At 32.6% G+C, this 4,681-nt stretch overlaps 1 non-coding gene across 1 annotated transcript; it reads right to left on the bottom strand.

Moving 5' to 3' along the window:
* Window positions 1–3,601: 3,601 nt before the first annotated feature.
* Window positions 3,602–3,708, bottom strand: LOC128035191 (small nucleolar RNA R71). Its single transcript, XR_008191592.1, has one exon. It is a non-coding gene; the product is annotated as a small nucleolar RNA R71 (small nucleolar RNA).
* Between the last annotated feature and the right edge of the window lie 973 nt (window positions 3,709–4,681).

Raw genomic sequence — 4,681 nt, 5'->3', positions numbered from 1 at the left:
TATCATTCCCGTTTTCTTTAAAAAGATTCATCATCGAATATTGCCTTTGGTTGAATAAGAAAGAATCTTTCTCATAGGTGGAATGATTTAATAAAGTTCTTCGCAAAGGATCAACAAATTCCTGAAAGAATGAAACAAGTCCACTAGAAAAATTCAAGTTAAGGTTAGTGAACATATGACCATTCCTCACTTTTGCATGAATATTTTCTTGCATTTCATTTTCTTTTCCAATTTTAGAACTCTCCAATTTTACCTCATTTTTATTTCCACTCACCAAAAGTGGACCATCAAGTAGACTTTTATCACTCAAGGTCTCTTTCTCTCTGTCTTTTCAATTTTTTATTTCCCCTTAACCATCTTACAAAATTTCATCCTTTTCAATTGGTCCTTATACACATCTTTGGGCTCTAAAGGGGCTAAAGTGTATTTTTTTCCTTTAAACACAAAGGAGTAACAATTAAATTTGCCATGGTGTACCACATCATGATCATATTGCCATGGTCTTCCAAGAAGGAAATGGGCGGCATGCATGGGAACTACATCACACCAAGCCTCATCAAAATAATTCCTAATTTCGAATACAATTAAGGACTATTTAACTATCTTAACTTTCAAACTTTCATCAAGCCATTGTAAATGATATGGCTTAGGATGATTTTGGCAAGGTAAATATAAAGTATCCACTAAAAAGCTACTCACAACTTTTGCACAACTACCACCATCAACAATAAAATAACACAACTTTCCTTGAATCAAGCACCTCATGTGGAAGATGTTAGTCCTTTGCACTTTGTCAGAATTGCCCCTTACGTGAATGCTAGAGGGTTACCGCACTACAAGACAATGGGACTCAAGGAAATCATCCCCGTTAGTAGGAGATTACAAAACCTCTTCCATACTATGTCTGTGTATCATTATTAGAGGCTGAAATAAAAATACTAAAAAAAGTTGATTAAAGAAAATTAAACATCACCGTTATACACTCGCAATAAAAAAACTTTAAGAGAAAAAGAAAAGCAATTCAGATTTTCTCGCTTGTAACTTTTCAAGAGTGATCACACTCAATAATATTAAAAAAGATGTGGGATCACTCTCTAATAAAGTCAACCTAAGGCTCTAAGAAACCAAAGAAAAACTCGACTCTAAAGGAAGTACGTTGGGCGAATAAAGGAGAGGAAACTTTTTTCATACCTATTAACACAAGAAACGAAAATGTGTTAGAATGCATAATAGAATAGGAAAAGCTAAAACAAAAGAAACCCTAATGCTAGAATCAAAGAAAATAAACTATCCAACCGAAAACCGAAACAATGGAAAACTACTTATTTTTTTCATTCAAGGTGTTCCCGATTTCCAAAAATCATGAAATTTAAACTGGAGCCTCCTCAAATAATGTAGATCTGATCTGGAAAATTTCAACACAAAATTCAACCCACATAATTTTTTAATCTATTTTTTTGTATTTTATTTTTCTGTATTTTTTCGATCACTTTTTTTGTGCGAAATATTTTTGTACACTCTAAAATACTGTCAAGAAATATTATATAAAATTTTAGATCGTTTGAAAAATTTTTACCCATTGAAAAATATTTTTTCCAGAAAACGTTCTGGATAAAAGGAAAAAAAATGTGTTTTATGATTGTTCATTAGAAATCAGTTTATAGGAACACAAAGAAAATCTAAAACGCCCGAATCTGATACCAAATGATATATAATGAACGGAGGAAGCTGAAGAATGATCGAATTCAAGTTATTTGACTCGAAAAGGAAAGATTTGGATCTGATCTGAAAAAAAAAAAGTTTAGTACTAAAGAAGCTAAAAATAGTAAAAGAAGAAATTGGAGAACAAATGATGAATAAAAATATTACTATAAAAAAATAAATAGACGAAATTTAAAGTGGAAGACGGATTGAATAAACCGATGGTTATGATGGATAGAAGGATAAATGTCCAATTCAACCCTTTGAGATATAAATCCCAACAAACTCAATTAATGGTTCTAATCAACCCTCCAAGAAATAATCCTTGGCTAATTGAAGGGTGAAGAATTGATTCCCATGACTCCTTGAAGAAAATCGAGAAGAAAACTACTTCTAAAAACTACAAGGAAGAAATCTTGCATACGAAACAAACTCCTAAAGTTGAAAACTTTATTAATGAAAACAATTGTTTGCTTTGTATACAATGCAAAGGCCAATATATAGGCTAGCCAAATAAATCTAAATAAAACTCTTAAGCATACTAGAACACTAATTAATCTAAGAAAGAAGTAGTTTTAAACTAATCTTTCTTGTTGACATAAAACTCCTAAATAACTAAAACTACTTAATAATTATTTAAAATTGGGAATAATAAAATAATAAAATAATAAAAGCTGATAAATAGAATATTAGGCTCATATATAATAAATATTAAGTCTAAAACCCGAACCCAATATGATTTAAACTCAAATTAAAAGCCCAAAACTCGTAATTCTCATCATAATCCCGTCCAAAAATTCTGTTCGCACAGTCTTCACTAAAACAATCATAACTTGAGTTCCCGAACTCAAAATCGAGTGATTGAAAATGCATTTCGAAGCTAAGAGATAGAACATCAAATGTCATGCAGACATCTTAACCATAAAATGCTTGGATCCCATCCAAAAAGTTGTCACAAATTTGATGATTTCTCAATCTTGAAAATTGACAACTTCGGTGAATGAAATTTAATAATTTTCACCCCATCCGTGCATATATTATCATTATATAAATATCGTATTCAACTTGAGAATATTTCCTACTATTCAGTATAGTTAATAGGACTAAAATAACTTACTCAATTTCTTACCAATTTCTGATCCCTATGGAGACGATACTTACTTATCACTTTATTACTTGAATGACGTGTACACTTGCACAATTGCATTAGTTATTTACATGCAACAAGCTTTTGGTGGCATTGTCGGGGATCAGGAATATTGGTGAAAAGTTGATTTGTTATTATTCTTGTTATTTTTAGTTAAAGCAGTTAATTAGTATTTTATTTTATTTTTTAGGTTTGTATTAGTGCATGAGAAGAAGTATTCAAGAGGATACAAAACATTGTTTTGATCCTAAAATTGAAAGGAGATTAATGAGAAGAAGAAAAGAGTTAAGAGAAATGGAGAGAATTAGAAATGATCCAATCAGAGAAGATCAAGTACTTCAGAATGAATGGAATGCTGATACTCCTAGAATCATAGATGACAGAGATAGACCTATTAGAGAACATGTAGTGTCTATTTTGGATGATCTAAATCCAGGAATTGTTAGGCAACATATTCAAGCTCAACACTTTGAATTAAAACCAGTAATGTTTCAGATGTTGCAAACAATAGGGCAATTCAGTGGTCTACGTACTGAAGATCCAATATTGCACTTGAGCCTTTTTCGTGAAGTCTATGACTCATTCAGGCAATAAGGTGTCCTTGAAGATGCCCTTAGATTAAAATTGTTACCTTATTCATTGCAAGATTCTGCCAGATCATGGTTGAATGTGTTACCATCAAGTACGATGGCATCTTGGAATGAAGTGTGTCAGAGATTTCTACTTAGGTACAATCCTCCCAACATGGATGACAAGCTTAGGAATGACATTACATCGTTTAGGCAATTGGAAGATGAAACATTATATGAAGCATGAGAGAGTTTCAAGGAACTAATTAGAAAATGCCCGAAGCATGGTTTTCAATATTGGACATAAATGGAATTGTTCTACAATTGATTAAATGCCCATACCCAAATAGTGGTGAATGCATCTGCTAATGGGACGTTGCTTGACAAATCCTACAATGAAGCATACGGAATTCTGGAAAGAATAACAAATAATGATTATCAGTACCCCACTACCAGAGTTGGTATTGGTAGAAGAGTTGCTAGAGCAATAGAACTTGATGCGATTACATCTTTAACAGCTCATGTATCATCTTTAACAACTATGATTAAAAATCTGAAAATACCCTCTACATTGTTGGAGATGAATGTTGTAGAACTAGCATGCATATACTTTGGAGAAGATCATGTTTTTGACGAATTCTCATCCAATCTAGCCTCTACGTATTACATGGGGAATTTTAATCATAGCAACAGCAGTCCCTACTCCAACACATACAATCTAGGGTGGAAACAACATCCATATTTCACCTAGAGTAATCATGGAATGGGAAATGCCAGCAATGTTAATCGATAGAATGTAGCTGGTGTGCCACCTGGATACAGTTAACCAATGTTGCGAAAAAATGTGCAACAAAGTTCGTCATCTTCAACATTAACTATGGAAGATCTACTAAAGGAGTATATAGCTAAGAATGATGCTATTATTCAGAGCCAGATAGCTTCCTTAAGAGCTTTGGAGAATCAAGTAGGACAAATTGCCACTACATTAAGTTCCAGACAACAAGGAGTATTGCCTAGTGACACAGAAAGTTCTCGATCTCAAGGAAAGGAACAATGAAAGGTCATAACAATCCGGAGTGGCACTCAACTGCCAAGAGTTGTGAATGATGCATTTACTAATGAGGAAAGTTTAAAAGTTCTAGAAAATACAACTTTTAAATTAGTAGTGGAACAAACTACAAAAGATAGGAGTAAACAGAAGCATATAAAAGAAAACTCATCTTGTAACTATAAATCTCCAATGGATTTCCTATTTACTTACACG

This window comes from Gossypium raimondii, chromosome 11 (assembly GCF_025698545.1).
Source record: "Gossypium raimondii isolate GPD5lz chromosome 11, ASM2569854v1, whole genome shotgun sequence".
NCBI classification, from domain to species: Eukaryota; Viridiplantae; Streptophyta; class Magnoliopsida; order Malvales; family Malvaceae; genus Gossypium; species Gossypium raimondii.
This window is presented reverse-complemented; position numbering and strand designations above follow the sequence as displayed.